This window comes from Nicotiana tabacum, chromosome 11 (genome assembly GCF_000715075.1).
Source record: "Nicotiana tabacum cultivar K326 chromosome 11, ASM71507v2, whole genome shotgun sequence".
NCBI lineage: Eukaryota > Viridiplantae > Streptophyta > Magnoliopsida > Solanales > Solanaceae > Nicotiana > Nicotiana tabacum.
In genome coordinates this window covers 81812377-81837060 of record NC_134090.1, presented here as the reverse complement: position 1 = coordinate 81837060, position 24684 = coordinate 81812377, and positions in this window count along the sequence as shown.

The following is a 24684-nucleotide window of genomic DNA, read 5'->3' as shown; positions in this document are numbered from 1 at the left end:
GGATACGGAGGCAGCCTCACGGTTCGGTCCCATCAAAATAAAAATTCAAAAAGTCCCCAAGCAAAGAAACTGGGGCAGAAGTTGTCGTTGTAAGAAATCAGATTCCAAAAGTTGTAATTTTGAACCCTTTCAAATTGTTTTGAGCCTTTTTGATATCCTTTCTTTCTAACCCTATCTAAAAGCCCATATTACGGTCCAAAGAAAGACCTTCCAATCAATCTTCGAGAGATGCCAAGTCAAGCAAGTAGAGGTGACTCATATCAGGGGTAACACTCCGGCCTAAGCAGGAAAAATGGAAAATGAGAGTGCCTTATTAGTGAAAACCCTCGTGGGCACCGTAAGGCGATGCAAAAATATGAGAGAAATTAAAATGAGAGAGTCTTATTGGTGAAAACCATCACGGGCATAATAAGGCAACGGTGATTTGAGAGATGAACAAATGAGAGAGGTTTGTTGGTGAAAACCCTTCAGGGCACCACAGACCGAACAAGGTCAGTGATTGGGCAAAGAAATTGGGTTATGAAGATTTTGGGGCACAAGTATAACAACTGAAAGTTGATTGGTTGAATAGACTGGGCTGATTAACCCGAAATTCATGTCATGATTATTGGTACTAGCTACTCCAGTCGGATAAGTTTTTTTCCTTTGCTCCCTCAAATAGTTATACAGTTTTGGATTTTCTTCTTTATTCCTAACTCTCAAAGTCATTGCATTTTATTTCTTTTGGGTTTATTCTTCTAAGATGTTTCCAATGTTAGTTTTGTTAAGCAAATAAGAAAGGATTTCAAAGATCACTACCAACTTCCAAAATGGTACAAAGCACAGTGCGGCCAAAACATGCCAGAGATAGTATGATGTAAAGTGGGACATAAAGTGTCAGTAAAAGTTCCATCGGTGGAATGGTTTAGTATTTCGTGGGAGATGTAGAGGTTCAGATAGAAGGGTCAGAAATGTAAAACAACGATTTGGGTATAGAGCATACGGGTCATCCAGGGTCCTGCTGTTGAGGATCAATTAGAAAGTCAAACAATTCTTGGTCGGTTCAAGGCAGCCAGTCAAAGCAAAGCACGGCAGAGGAGAGGCCACCTTCAGTAAGAATGCCACAAACTAACCACCACATTTTAAACTGACAAGATTTTTCTTTGATTTGAAACAGGGACAGAAAATTTTGTTTGTTTCGGAGAAGCCCTCCGTAAGGAAAGCAAGTACCAGACAGGTTTGACCATAAATTCCCAGGACCCTCTTGAATAATGGGACCAAGATTTAAGATCTCCATTAGATAACAAGATTTAGTGTAAGTCCTGCTATAGGGAAGTATAATTCAGCCTTAAAAGTTGTCACTTTTAAGATAAGACTTGGTTTTGATTTTCAGGACCCTCCTGGATAATGGGATGTAGTTTTAAGACTTTCTTAGATAACAAGACTTAGTGCAAGTCATACCTTTAGAAGAGATAATTTAGCTTTAAAACTGTTATTTAACTAGGAGTTTTCAGGACCCTCCTAGATATTGGGATCTAGCGTTCAAATTCTTAGAGATATTTGGTAACATGATTCAATTAAAACACATAGATGTGCCTAGCTACCAAACTGGGGCAACAAATTTTCTTTGCTTTGTCTATTTCGTTGAAATCAGGCACTCACCTGGAGAGCAAGGGAAAACAAATCAAATTCCAAGGAGAAGCAGTTCGAGTGTAGGTAATTAGGAGCCCACCTGGAGAACGAAGGGAGAGCAATTCAAGTGTTGGCAATCAGGAGCCCCCCTGAAGAACAAAGGGAAGCAGCAAGGTTAAAAGGAGTTCAGCAATCAGGAGCCTACCTGAAGAACGAAGGGAAAGCAGCAAGGTTAAAAGGAGTTAAGCAATCAGGAGCCCACCTAAAAAATAAAGGGAAAGCAGAAAGGTTCAAAGGAAGACAGCAATCAGGAGCCCACCTGAAGAACAAAGGGAAGCAGCAAGGTTCAAAGGAGTTTAGCAATCAGGAGCCCACCTAAAGAACGAAGAGAAGCAACAAGGTTCAAAGGTGTTTAGCAATTAGGAGCCCACCTGAAGAATGAAGGAAAAGCAACGAGGTTCAAAGGAGTTCAGCAATCAGGAGCCCACCTAAAGAACAGAGGGAAGCAGCAATATGCAAAGGAAGTTTAGCAATTAGGAGCCCACTTGAAGAACAAATAGAAGCAGTTCAAGTTTTTAGGAAAAGCAGCGCAAGTGTCGGTAATCAGGAGCTCACCTGGAGAACGAAGGGAAGAAGCAATATTCAAAGGAAGTTCAGCAATCAGGAGCCCACCTGAAGAACAAAGGGAAGCAGTTCAAGTTTCAAGGAAAAGCAGCGCAAGTGTCGGTAATCAGGAGCCCACCTGGAGAACGAAGGGAAACAACAATGTTCAAAGGAAGTGCGGCAATCAGGAGCCCACCTGGAGAACAAAGGGAGAACAAGACAAGTTTCAGAGGAAAGGAAGAGAGTCAAATGTTGGAAATCAGGAGAACAAAGGGAAGGCAACAGTGGTCAAAGGAAAATGGTTAAATTTCGGCAATCAGGCACCCACCTGGAGAAAAGGGAAAGCATCTCAGATTACAATTCAAGTCAGCAACAAAGGAATTTCACCTGGAGAGTACGAGTCAACAGAGCAACAGGAAATGCAAGATCAAGTTTGAAGATATAGATAGTATTCTTGTAATGCATAGATCATAGTTAGTCTAGCTTCTTTTATTTTGTCTTGGTGTAATAAGGAGTTCAGTAAGCAGTAGCAGCAGCAGCAACAGTGAAATCACAGCTTCATGGTAGTCTCAGCTACCGAAACTTTCCAAACTACACTGACCGGATTCCTTTATAGCCAAGGATATATATGCAACCTCAAAAGCAGGGTGCGGTCAAATCTTTCAAACATGCTTCCCACAGAGTATTCAAACGGGCAAAAATCGCTCGTATCCGCTCACTTTATCTTTGCACGAAAACTCTTCGTGTTACCGAGCAAAGAGGGGCAGCTGTGAGCACGTGATTTTTTTCCCTATGTGAATTACTCCCATAAATTCAAGAAAAATAAATTTTTCCTATTATTTGCAAATTCATAGATTTTTTGTAGCATTTTGTCAATTGTTTGCATTTGTCTGTGCATGTTTAATTTTATTTAATTCATGAAAAATACAAAAATACATTGCATTTGCATTTGGAATTTAATTTTACATTTTAGATTAATTAGTAAATTAGTTTGTTTTAAAATGGAAATCACAAAAAATAACTCATTTTTGCATTTTTTATTTTCAGCTTCGAATTTTGTAGTTTTCTTTTAATTTGGTGATTAATTAGTTGTTGCAAATATTATTTTTAGTAATTAACCTAATTTGGTAGGATCATTTGGGTTTAGAATTAATTTAGGATTTTTTTTTTTAATTTGGAAATGAAAAGAAAATTAGAAATGGAAAGAAAAGGGAAGAAGTGAAAGCAGCCTGGATTTTGGGCCTTTTAATTAATTCCCCCAGCCCAATTAATTCTACCATAAAACCCTTCCAATTTCCGGCCCAGACCCGCCATTTACTCGATCCGCCTCAGCTCGACCAAAACGACCCCGTTTAGATTACTCTTAATCAAGACCGTCGATCTCACTTGATCGAACGGTCCGGAACTGGGACCCCTTTTAATATATAAGTGTCTGAATTATTGACCCCCCCCCCCCCAACTCATCTCCTTCACTTCACCATTTTCTGAGACTAACCTAAACCCTAGCGCCGCCCCAATTCTCCACCATCTCCAGTCGGCGGCGCCACCCCCAATCCGTCCCAAATTAACGCCATTGAATCCTTACAGCCTCCTCTATCCCAATCTCAAAATCATTTCCCTTGAATCTTTACACATCTTCTCGAATTTCTTATCTGAGTTCGAACCCTAAAAGCCCAAAGTCAATTTCCATTGAATATGTGCATGTAAGGGCTATTTCCCCGAGTTTCCTGAGTGTTCAAGGCCAACTTCTCACAAAACAATGATGGTCGCTGGTTCTTGACAAAGAACAAACTATTAATATTATTTTGGGATAAATTGGAAGTCCAATGTTGGTGTCGAGTTTAGTCGGTAAGCTTTCTTTATTATTTTTTTGGGTCCATTTTTGTTACTTCGCCGTCTTATTCCTCTTCTTTTCTTCTCCTTTTCTTTAATTAATTTTTACTTTGACTGAAAGTTGATAAAAGTTTTAAACCTAGGTTTTCACTTTGGTGTTCATATTTATTCTGTGTTCTCCAGTTTTCTTTTCAAATTTTTCGTCAATTTTGTTTGAGTTGTGTATGTTGCTTGTTTAGCTTTTATTTAGATCACAATTTCTGATTCTTCTAATTGTATAATTAGCTGTGGTTGATTAGGTAAAATAGTTTAATTATAGTTCATTAGTTAGCCTAAAAAGGAAAGCAGTCGCTTAGCTAGAATTTTAGTTTTTCTTGAAATCTTTCAAGTGATTACTTCTTCTGCTTCTCCTGAATTACCAAATGATTTTCTGATTGGTTTTGGGCCTTGAGGTTAATTTTGATCCACTTTCAAGGGGGCAGCCCATTCATTATGTTTAGGTCTTGGGTCAATTTGACCCATTTGGGTTCCTGAGGTAAAAAACAGGGGTTTAAGGGGTAGTCAAGGGAATTTAGACTAGGGAATCTTTAGTAACTGATTTAGGAAGCTACCTAGAAAGTGGGTTTGGGGTTGTTTTAAAAAGCTGATTTTTAAACCAAGGGAACAAGAGCAAAAATAAAAATTTGAAAAGGGGTAAAGGGCAATAAACTGACCCATTTCTGCTGCCCTAAGGCATGACTATAAAGGCATAGTTTCTTCACTAACAAGGGGAATTTTTTGGGAGAATTTTTGGGACTGAAAATCCTAAAAAATTGAAAACGGCTGGGCCTTGAAAAAACTTTGAAGTAACATTGAAATCCCAGCATTTCTTTGGTGAAACTTGCTCAATTCTGCTTGGTTTTTGTTTCTCTGATTCCATTTCTTAGCTAGAATTTCTGAAAAGTTTCAAAGTCTTGCACCTGGGTAAAAATGGTTTGAGTTTGGGGTTTTAAAAGTTTGGTTTGAGCTGCTGCTGGGGTATTGTTCTATTGCTGGGTTTCAAGCTAATTCTATTGTTGTTGTTTGCTAATTCTTCACTTCTTTTAGTTCCCCTTTTACTTTCCAGGTACTCTTTTTGAACCCTGATTGGAAATGAAGCTTGATTAAGCTGTTGTGTGAAAGATATGTAATCCAAGTTGAAGAAAATGACGAATATTGGTTTTCTGTTGTCTGATCATTGCTCGAATTTGTCATAGTTTATCCATGTTTCTTCTAGTCTGGCTTACTCTGTTTATTCCATTCACCGATGTTATATTTTGTCTTAAGTACTGGATTTGGATTCTTATTTGAACGTTGCTTGACTTAAGAGTGTTCTCAGGTTTTATGTATAAATGAGGAATGTAGCCTTCTAGTTCAATTTGTGAATCTGGCTGGTTTTGAAGATCCTTCTCATAGTTATAGGTTAAATATTCATTAAATCAGATCATTCATGTGGTTTGTTTTTTGTCAAATTTGATTTAGGCTTGGATTTCATTAGTTGGTTTCTGTTGAATTTCTTACTCATAGCCTAAAATATGATGCATTTAGCTTGCTTTGCTCACATATGAGCACTTTGAATTCAAAATGGCTTCCAAATGGATTTTGAGTTTGACTTCAGACCTGAGAATTTTCGGATTTAGCTTAATTCTTTACCCTTTGTTTTCTTTGGAAAAGCTCGAGTCATATGATTTATTTAAAGGTGCTGGTCTGAATCAGAATATGCATAATGTTGTAACCATTGAATTTGTAATGTCAAGTGGTGAAATAATTTGTGTAAGAGGTGCTATCATATTAGGAATTGAATCTTCATTTTAGAATATATGTTGGCATCAAAATGCTCCTTTGTACTTGTTCAAGGATTACCAGTCTTTGTTCCAATTCAAAATATTCAGGGAAAAATGTTTTCACCTCAAGTGTTCGTGCTGAATCGAATCTGGGTTGTTAAATGTTGGCCCAGTTGTGCTGATTTCCTCACCAGCAATTATTTTTCTCAATCTGGGGCTTCGTGTTAATCCCAGTTGTATTACTATGCTTTCCAGGGAACTCGCAATTGGCAATTAGGCCCATTGCTAGACTGGGCCCCTTCACCGACCAAATTTTGGTTTCGTTCATTGCCAAATGACCGTTTGTTAAGTTGAACTTAGACATCAGCCTAAAATAAATTAGAGATTCCCCTAGCCTTTAATCAATTAACTACGACCATAAATTGGGTTTGAGGCATGCCATATTAAGTAAGACATAGTTTATGGCTCCCAAAAGCTTAGTTCGAACTTCCTTTAAAATTGGAATCGAGGTGTTCCATGCCAAATAAAATCTCAAAACCCATGGCCTTCATTTAATTAATTTTAATCCTTTAGAAATCGAGGTGTGCCATTTAGTTGAATTTTCCATGGTCCTCGCAAACTTGAAATTGCGTAGTTACATTAGGTGCATAATTTAAATTAATTTCCTTAAACTCGGGTGTGCATTTCAGGTAACCCAAATCCAAATCGTGTTTTAGATAACGTTGAATCTTCCTAAAATTAATTAAAAGCGGCTAATAAGTTAAAAATATACCATAGGCTAAAACGTGTATTAAAATCAGATAATAGGCTAATCATAATAGTTTAAGCGACCGTGCTAGAACCACGAAACCCGGTAATGCCTAACACCTTTTCCCGGGTTAACAGAATTCCTTACCCGGATTTCTGTGTTCGCGGACTGTAAAACAGAGTCAATCTTTTCTCGATTCGGGATTTAAAACCGGTGACTTGAGACACCATAAATTATCCCAAGTGGCGACTTTGAATTTTAATATAAATAATCCTGTTTCGATTGTCACTTAAATTGGAAAAAACTCTCTTATACCCCTCTTGGGAGTGTGTAAAAGGAGGTGTGACAAGCGGCTATTGGGGGATTGGAGACTAGAGTTGATCTCTTATTGCTTAATATGATCGATTTTGATGTGATCTTGGGTATGTATTGGTTGTCTCCATATCATGAAATTATAGATTTTCATGCCAAGACCATAACATTAGCGATGTCGGGGTTTCCAAGAATCGAGTGGAGAGGTTCTCCAGATTATGTTCCCAGCAGGGTGATTTCTTATTTGAAGGCCCAATGGATGGTTGGGAAGGGATATGATGGTAAGCTATAATCCTGTATTTTAGTTGCTTATTGCACTTCAATTTACTATACTTTAATTGAGTTTGAGCTTTAATAGCTAGTGTTTTGCACTAATTGCGTGTTTTATACCTTGTAGGAGTGATTCCAGGTGATGTAGATGTTATGGAGCTAATTCGAGCTATTTGGAGCTTTGAAGTCTGAATAAAAGCCCAAGGGATTAAGCCAGAATCGCGTTCGGGAGTCTAGAACCACGCCTGGACTTCAAAAACGAAGCAAAAAGATTCACTCTGAGAAACGTCCACAGCAGCGGCACGTGTCGCACTCTGGCTGCCCTTTTTTTGCTACTGTCAATTTTGCACGCTCTCTGAAGTTCCCCACTACAACACCGTCTGGTGCGTCGCCCCATGCAGCGCTCCTGTGCAATTTTTACAAAGCTGGAATTAATTTTCGTGCAGGAAAAGGTATATTTGTCTGGTCCTGGCCCTACTTGGTATATATACATGTAAAAACATTATTTTGAAGAATTTTAACACATCTTAAACCTAAGGAAGCTAATGAGGAGGTGGAGAAGCAAAAGCACAAAGATTTCATCATTTAATCCTCACTCAAGACAAGAGTTTGGATCATTTGTGTTTTTCTTTAACTTAAACATATTTGTGATGAATTGCTCCATATCTATAGAGTAGTTCTCTTTAGAGTTTGATGGATTTGGTGTATTGATACTTGTTTGTGGATAATTAACTCTAGTTTTTATATATTGAATCATTTTGGATGTTTTAATCATTGCATCTATATTCACTTGTTCATGTAATCGAGAGAGACATAACTTGTGATATTTTTGCATTCTATTTTGTCGGTTGAATTCATTAATTATTCTTAGTAATAGGAATAGGCTAGTTGAATTTTTTATTAAACCTAGTTAGGAGAATAATCGAGAGAGGTTCTCTAAATACCAATCCACTACGAATTCTTGCATATCTTCACATGCTTAAAATTGATTCATATTGTAAGGTTGAGATTTAATCGAGAGAGGAGTTTCTACTAAACAATTGAATTAATAACCAAGTGAATTCGAAAGACTCACTTGAACATTAAAAGTGAATTATCTAGAGTTAGATCCCAAACATTTGTCTTGCACCTATCCTATCAATCCTATTTTCTCCCATTGATATCTTTCCTTACTTATTCCTTGCTTCGATTGTCATTATAGCTCTAGCTTCTTAGTTAATTGTAGTTTTAATCACACAAACCTTAACTGTTGATCATCTTGGATAGAAATTAAACCAGGAACTACGAAAATATTGTTTAAATCTAATCCATGTGGATACGATATTATATAATACTATATTTGACTAGTGAGCATATTTAAGTGTGTGTTTTGCGCTCGTCAGTATGTTGGTGCAGATACTCCTACTATTGATTCTATTCCAATGGTTCGAGACTTTCCGGATGTTTTTCTTGCAGACCTGCCATGCCGCCCGTCAGGGATATTGACTTTGGTATTGACTTGGTGCGGGGTATTTAGCCCATTTATATTCCTCCCTATCGTATGACACCAACTGAGTTGAAGGAATTGAAAGAGCAACTTTAGGAACTTTTTGATAAGGGGTTTATTAGGCCTAGTGTGTTACCTTGGGGTGCACCAGTTTTGTTTGTGCAGAAGAAGGATAGTACTATGCAGATGTGCATCAACTATAGGCAGTTGAACAAAGTAAAAATCAAGAACAAGTATCCTTTATCGCGCATTGATGATCTATTTGATCATCTTCAGGGAGCGAAGGTGTTCTCTAAGATTTATTTGAGGTTTGGGTATCACCAGTTGAAGATTCAGGACTCGGATATTCTAAAGACAACATTCAGGACCCGTTATGGTGATTACGAATTCCTTGTGATGTCTTTTGGGCTGACCAATGCCCCAGGAGAATTCATGCATTTGATGAACATTGTATTTTAGCCTTATCTCATCTCATTTGCCATAGCATTCATTAACGATATCCTGGTGTACTCTCATAGCTAGAAGGAGCATACCCAGCATTTGAGGATTGTGTTGCAGCGGCTGAAGGAGGAGAAGTTTTATGCCAAGTTCTCCAAGTGTGAGTTTTGGCTTAACTCGGTGGCGTTCTTGGGGAACGTGGTGTCCAGTGAGGGGATTAAGGTGGATCCAAAAAATATAGAGGCAATTTAGAGCTGGCCCAGACCGTCCTCAACCACAAAGATTCAGAGCTTTCTCGGTTTGGCCAGTTATTATTATCATTTTGTAGAGAGTTCTCTTCTATTGCATTGCCTTTGACCAAATTGACCTAGAAGGGTGCTCCTTTAAGGTGGTCGGATGAGTGTGAGGAGAGCTTTCAGAAGCTCAAGACTGCCTTGACCACAACTCCAGTTCTAGTTTTGCCTTCAACTTCAAGCTCTTATACAGTGTATTATGATGTTTCTCTGATTGATATTGGGTGTGTCTTGATGCAGGGGGTAGGGTAATTGCTTATGCTTCGCGTCAGTTGAATCCTCATGAGAAGAACTACCCTATTCATGGTTTGGAGTTGGTTGCCATTGTTCACGCATTGAAGATCTGGAGGCACTATCTCTAATGTGTGTCTTATGAGGTATTTACATATCATCAGAGTCTCCAGCACTTGTTCAAGAAAAATGATCTAAATTTGAGGCAGCGAAGATGGTTGGAGCAGCGGAAGGACTATGATATTACTATTATGTATCATCCCGAGGCCAATGTGGTGGCCGATGCCTTGAGTAGAAAGGCGACGAGTATGGGTAGCCTTGCATTTTCTTGTTGGTGGGAGACCTCTTGCAGTTGATATTCAGGCCTTGACCAACCAGTTTGTGAGATTAGATGTTTCGGAGCCCAACCGGGTTCTAGCATGTGTGGTTTCTCGGTCTTCCTTATTTGATCGCATCAGAGAGCACCAATATGATGATCCCTATTTGCTTGTCCTTAAGGACACAGTTTAGCACAGTGATGTTAGGGATGTTACTATTGGAGATGATGGGGTGTTGAGGATGCAGGGTTGGATTTATGTGCCTAATATAGATAGGCTACGCGAGTTGATTCTTGAAGAGGCCCACAGCTCGCGGTATTCCATTCATCCGGATTCCATGAAGATGTACCAGGACTTAAGGCAGCATTATTGGTAGAGGAGAAGGAAGAAGGATATAGTGGGGGTTGTAGCTCGGTGCCTAAACTGTCAGCAGGTTAAGTATGAGCATCAAAGACTGGGCGAATTGCTCCAGAGGCTCAAGATTCTGAAATGGAAGTGGGAGCGTATCACCATGGATTTTGTAGTTGGGATTCCATGGACTTCGAGGAAGTTTGATGCTATTTGGGTGATTGTGGATTGGCTGACCAAGTCCGCACACTTCATTCCAATTAGGACTACCTACTATTCAGAGCGGTTGGCTGAGATTTATGTCTGCAAGATTATTCACCTTCACGATGTTAATTTTAGATCGGGGCACGTAGTTTACATCGTAGTTTTGGAGATCCATGCAGCGAGCGTTGGGAACCCAGGTTGAGTTGAGCACAATATTTCACCCTCAGACGGATGGACAATCCGAGCGCACTATTCAGATATTGGAGGATATCTTGCGCGCTTATGTCAAAGATTTCAAGGAATCTTGGGATCAGTTTCTGCCGCTCACGAAGTTTTCCTACAATAACAACTACCAGTTGTGCATTCAGATGGCTCCATACGAGGCATTGTATGGGAGACGGTATTGATCTCTAATGGGTTGGGTTGAGCCAGGTGAGGCTAGGCTATTGGGTACTGACTTGGTTCAGGATGCTTTGGACAAGGTTAAATTGATTCAGGATCGGCTTCACAAAGCAAAGTCTAGACAGAAGAGTTACCTCAATAGGAAGGTTCATGACATTGCTTACATGGTTGGGAAGAAGGTAATGCTCAAGGTTTCACCCATGAATGGTGTTATAAGGTTCGGTAAGAAGGGGAAGTTAAGCCTTCGGTATATTGGGCCGTGTTAGGTGCTTTAGAAGATTGGAGAAGTAGCTTATAAGCTTGCCTTGCCGCCTAGTCTATCGAGTGTTCATCCATTATTTCATGCTTATATGCTCCAGAAGTATGTCGGTGATCCACCTCATGTTTTGGATTTCAGCACGGTTCAGTTGGATAGTGATTTGACTTATGATGTAGAGCCGGTGGCTATTTTGGGTTGGCAGGTTTGGAGGTTGAGATCAAAGGACATAGCTTTAGTGAAGGTGCAGTGGAGAGGTCAGCCAATTGAGGAGGTTACTTGGGAGACCGATCAGGAGAATCAGAGTAGATATTCATGCCTATTTGAGACTCCAAGTACGTTTCTAGACTCGTTCGATGACGGACGATTATTTAAGAGGGGGAGGATGTAATGACCCCGCCAGTCGTTTTGAGAGTTGTTGCCTCGTTCCCTGCTCATCTTATGCTTAATAGATGCTACGTGACTTGTTGAGGTAGTTGGTTCTGTTCCGGGGATGTTTCAGAATGTGTTGAGACACTTAGTGTCACAGTTGGAAGCGTAAGTTGAAAGGGTTGACCAGATGTTAACTTGTGTGTAAATGGCTCTGGAATAGAGTTTTGATGGTTTCCTTAGCTTTGTTGAGTATTTTGGACTTAGGAGTGTTTCTGGATAGTGATTTGGAGGTCCGTAGTTGAAATAATCTTGAAATGGCGAAAGTTGAAAATTTAGACGTTTGACCGAAAATTGACTTTATGGTTACTAGGCTCATATTAGGGTTCCGAGAGTTGGAATAGGTCCGATGTTTCAATTATGACTTTGTGCAAAATTTGAGGTCAATCGGACGTGATTTGATAGGTTTTGGCATCGAATTTAGAAGATGAAACTTCAAAGGCTCTTTAGGCTTGAATCGATGCGCGATTAGTGGTTTTAGCGTTGTTTGACGTAATTTTAGGGCTGGACTAAGCTTGTGTCGTGTTTTAGGACTTGTTGGTATATTTAGTTGAGGTCCTGGGGCTCTGGTGGATTTCGGATGGTTAACGGAGTGAATTTTGGACTTAGAAGACTTCCGAAGAATTGTTGGTGTCCAGTTCTAGTTTCCTTCTATGCAATCACGTGAGTAGGTATGCGATCACAAAGGCCTATTTGGGGCAGCTTGATTTTACTCTATATGTTCGCGAGATGGAGTATCCAATCGCATAGGTTTTCCAGGAAGAGCATCGCGAACGGGTGGACTAGGCCGCGTTTGCGAAGAAGAAATATGGCAGCTGGGTTTACACGTGTTGTTCTATGCGAACACGTGTGTCACTCCGTGATCGCGTACGCCTAGGAATCATATGCTTCTCGTTCACGTGTGTTTTTGTGCAGACGCGTAGAGGATTTTTTGGGAGCAGTGGAGTTTATGCTTCGCGATCGCGAAGAAGGGGAATCTGGGCAAAACTTAAATATTTCAAAATGAGGGTTTGAGTCTATTTCACAAACTTGATTTTGGAGCTCAGTTGGAGGTGATTCTTTGAGAGATTTTCAATGAAGTGACCTGGGTAAGTGATTCTTACTTAGTTTTGGTTAAATTCCATATTTATATCTTTGATTTCATCATTTTATTAGTGATTTGGGTTGAAAATTGGGGAAAATGGAGGAAAGTCCTTAGGCCAAATTTTTGGGATTTGATCGAGATTTAGGTATCGGATTTAAGTAATTTTTGCATGGGTGGTCTCGTGGTTAAATGAGTAATCGGATTTTGTAACTTTTATCAGATTTCGAGACATGGGCCCAGGGGTCGACTTTTGAGTTGACTTTTTAACTTTTGATTAAGAGCTTAGTATTTTCTTATGGAATTGCTTCGAGGCGTTCGGAGATCGTTTCGCGAGGCAAGGCTTTGTCGGAGTAGGGATTTGCTCATTTTGAGGTAAGTAACACTTCTAAACTTGTTTTTGAGGATATAAATCCTGAATTACATGCTATTGCTTGATGTTGAGGTGACGCGCATGTTAGGTGACGGGCGTTATGATTTAGTCATTTCCCTTGAACTGAGTAGCCATTTATTTGAACACTTTTGTTGTACTCTAAGTGTTAGAGCACTTGAGCTGTGATTAATGGTAGGAATCATGTTAGGCTATATGCTGGTACTATTGGGATCCACAATAGTCGTTCTTTGATGTTGAGTTATCTGTTTAGTTGCAGTTGTGCACTCTGTCAGATTCATCATTTCGTGTTATATCTCAGTCTCTGTTAAATATATTGTCACATCTGGTATCATTGATTAAGGTTGTTTAGCATAAGTATGGTGAGCCCGAGAGTGGAGAGATTGGTGACTGAGTTGGGGCTTGAGTGTCGTACTATAAGTGATATCTATATATATATGGATCGGGTTGCACACCATAATGAGCCTTATGGCTATATATATGTGGATCGGTTTTCACGCCACAACGAGCCTTATGGCTATATATATGTGTGGATCGGGCTACACGCTACAGCAGGTATCGTACAGTGCTGAGTGACTCAGTGTGGCGAGCGAGAATTGAGACGGGTAGATTGAGTGCTCTGAGAGTGTGAGTACTTGGGATTTCACTGTGTTGCATCACATACGGTATTCACTTGGCATGTAGATATAGAGATGCCATACTCTTCTTATCAGTCACACCTGGCCTATTTTACTTGTGTTGAACTTAAGTGTTGAACCTAGAAGCATGTCTACTTTTCTGTATTGTTAAACTCTGTAGTTTTACTGTATTGTTTGAGCACGTCACTGCTTTCAGACCACATATTATACTTGTTACTTATTGAGTTGGTTGTACTCACGCTACACCCTGCATTTCGTGTTCATATCCAGGTATTTCTGGGAACGATGGTTGTTGATTCCTACCATTTCATCTGTTCGGAGATCATCGAGGTAGCTGTCTTGGTGTCTGCAGACCTTGACTCTCCTCTTTTATCTTTTAATCTTGTTTATACTATTCTACTTTCCTAGACTATGTTCCATTGGTTAGACCGTATTGTTATGTAGAAGCTCATTTACTCCGTGACACCCAGATCTTTTGGGAGAATTTTGTAATGAGTTGTTTATATCCAGTTTTTACGAGATTCTTAATTATTTAAACCTTTTTCCGTATATTTAGGCTTTAAAAATGTTGGTGTGTGCGAGATGTCGGCTTTCCTAGTACCATGATAGTTGCCATCACGACAAGTCGAGTTTTGGGTCATGACAGTTCTTTTCGCAATTGCGATGATCGTAGATTTTTGGCTTGGTTCACAATTGCGAACATTTGTCCGTAATTGCAAAGGTTCACACTGTGTCACAAATGCGACATCAACACTTGGTAAAAGAGCTGGGAGACGGGATTTTGGAGTTATCCTCTCATTTTTGGAATTGTAGGCTCGGTAGGGGGGCAATTTTGAAGAGGGATTTTCATCTACAATCTTTGGGTAAATGATTTTGTTCAATTTCCAACTATTTTACATGATTATACATGAGATTTAACATCAAAATTTTGACAATCAAAGTGAAAACTTGAGAAACATTAGCTATGTTTTGAGAAATGAGAATCTGAGTCTTTGAGAGTTGATTTGAACTTTGATTTTGAAACAAAATACATGTATGGACTCGTGAGGTTATGGGTAACAATTATTTACAAAAAAAATTAAAATCCGGGCACGTGGGCCCAATGGTTGACTTTGTTGACTTTCCAAGCGAAGTTGAGAAATTTATTAAAAATTGATTAATTATGAGTTTTGAAGTATTAGTTTTCACGTTGTTTAACTAGTTTCGGGTTGACGGGCATCGATTTGAGGTATTAGAGAGGCGGTGGAGCGGGTTATGGAACTTCGGAGCGAGGTAAGTCTCCTGTCTAATATTGTGAGGGGGAAATTACCTCATAGGTGTTATATTTGTTATGTGCTACATGTTGTGGGAGCTACATACGTATGAGGTGACAAGTGTTCATGTGTATGCTAGAATTTCTGATTATGTCCGTGTAGACTTAGACCCACGCCATGCTTTAATTGTATTATTTGTGTTATTCTTGCCTGTTCAATTACTTTAATTCGCATTATGACCTGAGGCTAGACTCGTGTAGAGTAATGGAGTCACTATTTTAGATACTTGACGAGCTATTTGTTCAGCCGTAGGAATTGTACTTCTTTTACTAATTTATTTTGTGTTGTGCATATCTATCGGAAAGCTTTCTTGAATTTCATAACTCACACATATATTTGTGAGTGGGGTCAAAGACCCGTAAAAGCTTTATATTCTAATGGGATTGGGCCGTTTGCTTCGGCAGAATATTGTATCACACTCTTATGGGATTGGGTCGTTCGTCTCGACAATATCTTGTAACACACTCTTGTTGGATTGGACTATTTGACTCTGCAGTATCATGTAACACACTCTTGTGGGATCGAGCCATTTGCCTCGGTAGTATTATGTAACACACTCTTATAGGGTTGGGTCGTTCACCTCGGCAATATCATGTAACACACTCGTATGGAATCGAGTCGCTCGTCTCAGCAGTATCATGTATCACACTCCTATGGGATCGGGTCGTTATCCTATGCAACTTCATGATTTGCGCATGAATCAATCACAAATTTCACCAGAAATTACCCATATTTGCGATTGATTCGGCGCAAATTAAGAATTTCTGAAATTTTTTAATTAAGATTTGCAACTGATTCTGTCACAAATTGAGAGTTTATGAAATTTTTTAATTAATTAATACTCAATATGCATGACTGTTTTAGTCGTATTATTTAATTTTATTATTTAATTTTTCTGACGGAGTGATGAAAGGTGTGAAGAAGAAGTGGAAGTGAAGATTGATACTCAAGTCATTTCCAAGAGAGATAGTTTCAAGTATCTTGGGTCTATAATCCAAGGCAACAGGGATATTGACGGGGATATTACGCATCGCATTGGAGCAGGGTGGATGAGATAGAGGCTAGCTTCGGGGGTTTTATGCGATAAAAATATGCTACCTAGACTTAAGGCAAATTCTACAGGGTGATAGTTAGACCGGCTATATTGTATGGAGCTAAGTGTTGGACCGTCAAGAAGTCCCATGTCCTAAAGATGAAAGTAGCTGAAATGAGGATGTTGAGATGGATATATGGGCATACCAGGAAAGACAAGATTAGGAATGAAGTTATTAGGGACAAGGTGAGAGTGGCATCTGTGGAAGACAAGTTGCGGGAATCGATGCTGCGTGGTTTGGGCATGTGAAGGGGAGATACATAGATGTCCCGGTCAAGATGTGTGAGAGATTGACCATGGTGGGCTTTGAGGAAGGGCATGGGCAGGCTAAAGAAGTATTGGGGAAAGGTTATTAGGCAGGACATGTAATTGCTGCACCTAACCAAGGACATGACTAGCGATGGGAAGGTGTGGAGGTCGAGAATTAAGGTGGTGGGTTGACAGGTAGTTGTGAGTTTGCCAATAGCACTAATATTATTCTTCTATTCTTTTATTCTTAGTTCGTTATTACTTTGTTATGTCACTCGCTTCCATTATTTATTATATTATTATTGTGATTACTGTTCTTGTATTCTTTTATTCTTAGTTCTTTATTACTTTGTTATGGCACTCGCTTCCATTACTTATTATATTACTGTTGTTATTGCTTGTTACTTTATTCTTACCATTGCTTTAGCTGAGGGTCTATCGGAAACAAAGGGGTAATGCTGCATGCACACTACCTTCCCTAGACCTCATTTATGGGATTAAACTGGGTTTGTTGTTGTTGACGGAATCCGTTGGAACTTTTAATTTGTTTTACTCTGGTTAGCGACTGAATTAGTCACAAATTTAGCGACCAATTTTGTCGCAAATGACTTAAATTCAAATGAGCCTGTCTTTTTCAGTTTGTGACTGAATTCGCTACAAATTTTTGACCGATTCTGTCGCAAATATTTTGCGATCACGTATTTTCTGACTGACCTTTTACAGTCGAAAATCCGTCGGAATATACGATTTTCGACCAATTTCCGGTTAATTTGACAATCGCAAATTTTGTTATTTTTTAGTAGTGATTCTTCATTGAATGATACCGGATGGTAGGCATTTATTTTGCCTTTATGAATATCATTCTTTCCTATGACAAGCGAGATCATTGCCTTCGGGTCTGACTATCTTCTGTCTTCGGCTCCACGTGTTGCTTTCTCATGCGATTATTAAATATGAACATATTTTACCCCATACAGACAATGAACATAATGCTATAGAATATTATTCATTGAATGCTACAGGATGACAGGTATTTATTTTTCCTTTATAAATATCATTCTTTTTCGATGACAAGCGAGATCATTATCTTCGGGTCCGACTATCTTTTATCTTCGACTCCACATGTTGTTTTCTCATGCGATCGTTATGTACATAATTTACCCCATAAAACCGTCACCACTTATATATAGTAAATAAATATGTATACCCTGTTTAAATTTATGTACAATAACTTTGTATACTAATGATATATCTAACATAATATGTGTATACAAATACAATATGTTACATATGCTGATTATGTGCATATATTAATTATATGAAATACATTTTTTGAGTTTTGGTGATGAGAGAAGGCGGCGTTAAAGAAGACCAGTGGTGGTTCAAGGATTTTAAGGCGGAACATATGTGGTGGCTGTTGAAAAAAACTCGGACGATGGAAAGGTTTTATTTATATGGGGGCAGGTGTGAAGGATTTAGTCTGTTTAGGATGTCGGTAAGATAAAAAGATAGGTTGTTCTCAGAATCATGATAAAGGGTGAAGAGCCAATTTTATAAATAGTATAGAGGACTATTCTGGGTGTAATTTGAGAAAATTGGTGTAGTAAGTTGGGAAACTATTCGGTAGACGTGTTGTATTAGGTCGATGGTGGCTAGGGTGAAGAGAACCATTGGATGATGGTCAAATTTGAAATATGCATATTTGATGTTATGCAGGCTTGTCACCTTCAAATCCGCCGAAAAGGTAGGAGAATGGTTAACAGTTGAAATACTAAAATGAATAGAGACCGGGTGAACATACTTCTTTTTTTATTGGTTGGAAAGATAGGCAATATTATAACATAACAAATATTTACATAAGCTGGTCTCTTATGTAAATTTTCCAAAACTAAAATTCAGCATAAACAAATAAGCCAAATCCATGAACCATATCCTTCCAACTATAGAGCAAAATTCATTCATAACCACTGGGGCCAAATTTAGAGGCTTTTGCATCTATTACCCGGTTTTGGGGTCACAATTGAACCTATACTCACATTGCAATTGTAAGCGTACCCATTTTACGGTCAACTTTCGACTTATCGGGTCTGAAGTTAAAAAAATTAGTCTGAAGTGAAAAAATTGCGCTTCAAATGCACTTGAGGCCAAATAAGTCTGAAGTGAAAAATTACACTTTAGATGCACTTAAGGTCAATAAGTCTGAAGTAAAAAATTACACTTCAGATGCACTTAAGACCAAAAGGTTTGAAGTGCAACAAACGTTTTCATTCACTTAAGGCCAATAAGTTTAAAGTGAAAATTTGCACTTCAGAAGCACTGAAGGCCAAATAGGTCTGAAGTGTAACTGATGATTGCATGCACTTAAGGCCAATAAGTCTGAAGTGAAAAATTGCACTTCAGATGCACTTAAGGCCAAAAGGTCTGAACTGCAACAAACGTTTTGCTACACTTAAGGCCAATAAGTCTGAAGTGAAAAGCACACTTCAGATGCACTTAAGGCCAAAAGGTTTGAAGTGCAACCAATGTTTTTATGCACTTAAGGCCAAATAGGCCTGAAGTTCAAATTGCCTAGAAACAAAAGTTTGTTCTTCGAATTATAACAATCCAATATACGATTTAATACCTAAATCTACTCCAAATGAGCTCAAATTTGAAAAATAACCTCCAAATATCATCAGGAATAAACCATAATCATCAATTTATCAAAATAGTAATTAATATAATGAACCCATTTTGCAATTAAGAAGAAGAAGAAGAAGAAGAAGAAGAAACCTTAAGTAATAGTAAAAAATAAAGCGTCATAACAGCTCACCATTGTAAAATTTCATAAACTATATTAAAATATGTTCACAACCACCATATAAAATCATTGTCACCCGAAGAAGAAGAAGAAGAAGAAGAAGAAGAAAGCGAAGGAGGAGAAGGAGGGGGGAGAAAGAGGTTTGCCGTTGTTCAAAAAGTGGGTACACGTAAAAATATTTTTTAAAAATAAGTATAGGTTAAATGGGGGCGACCAAATAGGGAACCCCGTTTAATTTTTATCCAAATTTATAACACCCAGTAGCCCAAAATTACGATATATATTTTATAGCCCAAAAGTAATTCCAGTGGCTAGCCAATGAATTATACATCTGACCCATAAGCACAACACAGGTTCACTGGAGAAATAATTTTCGGCCCAAAATGGTTTAGCCAGAAAACTTCACCGGTCGCAGTAATGGCCGAAAAATTCACGGTCACCGAAAAAACTATATACCTGCCAGATATGCCGAAATTCAAATAGCAAGCAAACCATCTTTTAGATCTAGATTTTCATAATATCAAAAACCCCAAAAATAGTAAATAAAATAAGAAGAAATAGTCGCCGGATTTAATTGAGGGTCGCCAGTGTTTGAGTTTTCAAAACTCTTCCTCTTATTGTAGAGAAAGTTGTATTCTTATATTAGGTCTTTTTCTAGGTTTTGTAAAAATATACTAGTAGGGTACTTACAGTATCATGTGTTGCCAGAACAACATATAGGGTAAAAGAGCATGACAGATCGAGGCGACAAGATCCATTGTTTGTTGAAAAAATACTCTTTGCTTTCTTTATGTTTACATTGTTGATGAAATGTTCACATTCATGAGCATTATGAAACCTTTGGAGTTTTGATTTATGATGCCAATGTCGTACCTGTCATATTCCTCAATTCTCTATGTAGCTTGTATACCTTAACCAATGAGGATTACATTAATTCAAGATGGTAGGCGAATGTATTATCACCAACTAGAAACAAAAGAAAGCAAGAGGAATTGTATAGTACTATCACTATACAATTTATATACAATAGACTGTCATTATACAAAATATATACAAAAATAGACTGTCATTATACAAAAAATATACTAAATATACTGTCACTATACAAAATATGTACAAAATAGACTGTCACTATACAAAAATATACTAAATAGGTTGTCACTATACATTTTATATACAATAGACTGTCACTATACAAAATAGACAGTTAGTATACAAAATATATACTAAATAGAATATCACTATACAAAAAATATACAAAATAGACTGTCACTATACAAAATAGATTGTCACTATACAAAAAATATACAAAATAAATATTTCGGGCCATTAGATGTAATATGTTTGGACCGAAGGGCCATTTCGTGTCAATAAGGAAAAACATGGGCTATTATAAATTTGAGGGGCTATAGAGGGTCATTTTCTCCAACTATATGTGCCTTACATAAAATATCAATCAAGAATCGAGAGAATGAGTGAAAAAAAAATTATGGCGTGTCCTATTTGAATACTGTTATTTAATGAATGGATGGTTTTTTAAGTTATTTAACTTGTACCAATTTTGGCAAATATCATAAAAACATATGCTGTTTTTTTCTTTGAGAAATTTTTACAAACCACTATTGTTTAGTGGTTATTACCTAGCTATAACGATCATTTACTAAATTACTTTCTATAGTTATATTTTCAGTTGTTATAGAATGTATTCAATGTATTTAAGCTACTGTATTCATGAATATAATAGCAAAACTCGGCATGAAATAAGGGAGTCCAGCTAAGCAACGGTTGTATTCGACTGTATTCGCGAGCTGTATTTGTGAATACAGTAACGTAAACTACATAAAAATGGTCTTTTCTATTGTTTAAAATGGTAAGTGAATCAATTAACGCGCTAGACTCCTAATATAACTCAACTAACTAAATTATAACACGCACAATCTGTATTTCACGTTAAAGAAAAGATTTCCCAGCCAAAAAAGATCATAAAACAGAACAATCTCTAGATTTTCAATCCCTCCTTTTTATGTTGCTATCGTTCTGTAGATTTTCAAAACATGTACTCATTTTAGATAAATACATGTATTTGGAATACATAACATATTCATAAGTACAAAAGTAGAAGTCTTGTAAATACAACTAAATACATTTAAAAGCAAACAGTGAAAGTCACTATAATAACTATTTATCAGTAAAATACATATGTGTATTTGAAATACATAACACATTCATAAGTAAAATAGTGAAAGTCATCTAAATACATCCAAATATATCTAAATACATCTAAAAACAAACAGTGAAAGTGTTGATTCTTTCGAAAATTTCTCAAATTGGGCTTATTTCAATGTGTCATTCGCAACTATATTTGCTGCTGAACCTGCAAATACATGTTCCTATCATGACTCGGCCGGTCGTTTCATGAGTTACCGCTCTATTTCCGCCATTTCTGCTTCTTATTGCCTTGTTCAGTTGTATTATGTATTATCGGGTTGGTTGGCTCGGGTTTAGGCTTGAATCCGATGCAAATTTGGTGTTTTGATGTTGTTTTGAGTATTTTGAAGGTTGGAACAAGTTTGGATGATGTTATGGGATATGTTGGTGTGTTTGGTTGAGGTCCCGAGGGCCTCGGGTTAAACGGATCATTTCAAGTTGAGAAAGATTGAAGAAAAATATGTTGTTGATGTTGCAGACAGTTGTACTTTGCGTTCGCGAGTGAACCCTCGCATTCACAAAGGGTTAGGATGTGAGGCTGGAGGTTTGGACTTCACGTTTGCGAGGAAGGTTCCGCATTCGCGAAGGGTTGGGGTCATTGAGCTACGCGTTCGCGAGGGTGATGCAGCGTCCGCGAAGGTTTGAGTTGCTGAGGCATCGGGTCCGCGAGGGGTCGTCGCGTTCGCGCAAAAGGTTTTATGATCAACTTAAATTTGTGTTTCGCGAACGCGAGGCTTTGACTGCATTCGCGAAGAAGGATTTGAAATAGCTTGGCAGAATGATTTAAAAGGCCAATTCCGCGATTTTGGGTCTAAACTCCTCCATTTTTGGGCGATTTTGAAGCTTTTTGAAGGGGATTGAAGAGGGAATCAAGAGGGAATACTTGGAGGTAAGATTTATGGACTTAATACTCAATCCTAATGTGATTTCTACCAAATTAATCATGGAATTTGTAGAATTTAAGCCTAAATATTGAAGAACTAGGGCTTGTAATTGGAGACCTAGAATTTGGGATTTTAGGGGTCGTTTGTGGTTGAATTTTGGTGCTTTTGATATGAATGAACTCGGGGAGTGCGACGGAGTCTATTGATGCAAATTTTATCGGATTCCGAGACGTGGGCCCGGGGGTCGGGTTTGGCCAATTTCAGAATTTGTGTTGTAATTTTATTTTTTTCGAGTGGGCTTTGTTCCCTTAGCATATTTTGATGGTTGTGTAATAATTTTGGTTAGATTTGGAGCATTCGGAGGCCGATTCGAGAGGCAAAGGTGTCATGGGCTAGAGGTTTGACCGAATAGAGGTGAGTAATGATAGTAAATGTTGTCCTGAGGGTATGAAACCCCAGATTTCACATCGTTGTGCTATATTGAAGTGACGCACATGCTAGATGACGAGCGTGGAGTCGTACACTGTTGGGGATTGTGACTTAGTCTGTCCCGAATGACTGTTTTACTGCGTATTTGATTGAAAACTGTTTGTTATTATCATGTTTAGGGCTGAATGCCATGTTGGGCCTCGTGCCAACTGTTTTGGACCCTTAGGGGATTTTTACTACTATTCCTCACTATTTGACTTTATATTTGTACTCAGTCATGCTATATTCTACTATTTTTATAACTTAGCCATGTTTACTCTGTTTTGACATCTTAAATGATATTTTGAGTTGAGCATCATGTGTTTACTATGCCCGAGTGACTTTTAGAGATTTCTGACTGAGTAGGGCTGAGGGCCTATGTTGTGAGGTTATTATGGGATCGGGCTGTGCGCCGCAGTGGTATTGAGCTTATTCATGATTATGAGGCCGACGACCTGAGTTGTATGCCACAAGGTGGCTTAATATGAGGCAGAGAGCCTATGGATTATGCCACGAGATGGCTTGATATTATGCTTGGACCATAAGGGCCCCTCCCGAAGTCTGTACACCCCTAGTGAGCGCGGGTACCCAAAGTGATATGTGATATAGCCCGAGGGGCTGATGTTGTTCCATGTTATTGCCCGAGGGGCTGATTCTATTGATATTGTGCCCGAGGGGCTGATTTTATGTGTTTATCTTTTTTCACTGCTTTTCATTTACTTGTTCAACTGTTAAAAGATATTTTAAAACGGTTTATACTAAACTGAGGCATTTTCACAAGTTTTCATTGTTCTATTGCAATGTATTGATTTTATATTGCCTCTTTGTAGCATTTTGCTTTGTTTTACGTGTTTTCTTATCGCTCAGCTGCCTTTACTTTTATTACTCACTGAGTTGGCGTACTCACATTACTCCCTGCACCCTGTGTGCGGATATAGGAGCCTCGGTTCCTGCTAGCGAGGGTTGACTACTTCCAGTGGGCTATTTTGGAGTTCACTAGGTAGTTGATCAGCATTCGCAGCCCAGTGTTTCTCCCTCCTACCTTTATTTTTCCCTTGTACTGGATTTTGTAATAGATTGTGTAGACCTATTCCATACTCTTAGACTTATGTTAGATGCTCATGACTGGTGACACCCCGATGTCGGGCTGTGTTTATCTCCGCAAATGTTCTATCTCACATTTATTTTGGGATTTATAGTATGTTAATGACTTAAATTGAATTATTATATCTTTTTAAAATGGATTGGGGAGTTGAGTTGGTTGGCATTATTTCACGATAGACGCCATCACGACCGGGTTTAGATTAGGGTCGTGACAAGTTGGTATCAGAGCCTAGGTTACATAGGTCTCACAAGTCATGAGCATTTAGTAGAGTCTCGTGAATCGGTACGGAAACGTCTGTATTTATCCTCGAGAGGCTGTAGAACCTTTAGGAAAAACTTCATATTCTTGAAATTCTTGTCGTGCGAATTTGTAGATCCGAGTACTAAACTTTTGTTATTCAATTCTCTCACAGATGGTGAGGACACGTGCTACCGATCAGGTTAGACGACCACCAGTACCACCAGCTGTGGACACTAGAGTCTGAGGACGCGGTCGAGGTCGCGGTAGGGGCAAAGGTGTAGCCTGCACAACAACTAGGGCATCACCTACAGATCCACTAACCGCCCCAAATCAGGATCAGGTCCCAGTAATGGATGCTCCAGCAGCACCAGCTCAGGCACCAGCTGTGCCCATTATGATTCCGGGTCTTCAGGAGGCCCTGGCTCAGATTCTATAAGTATGCACTGGCCTAGCTCAGGCGGTCTCAGTTACTACAGTCGCAGCTACTTCTCAGGCCGGGGGAGGCACTCAGACTCCCACCGCTCGCACACCTGAGCAGGTCGTGCAGGACTTTAGACACCGGGGGCACATCTAGCCCAGCCGATTGCAGCTGCTTAGGACTATGTAGCTCCTGCCATGACAGAGGACGAGC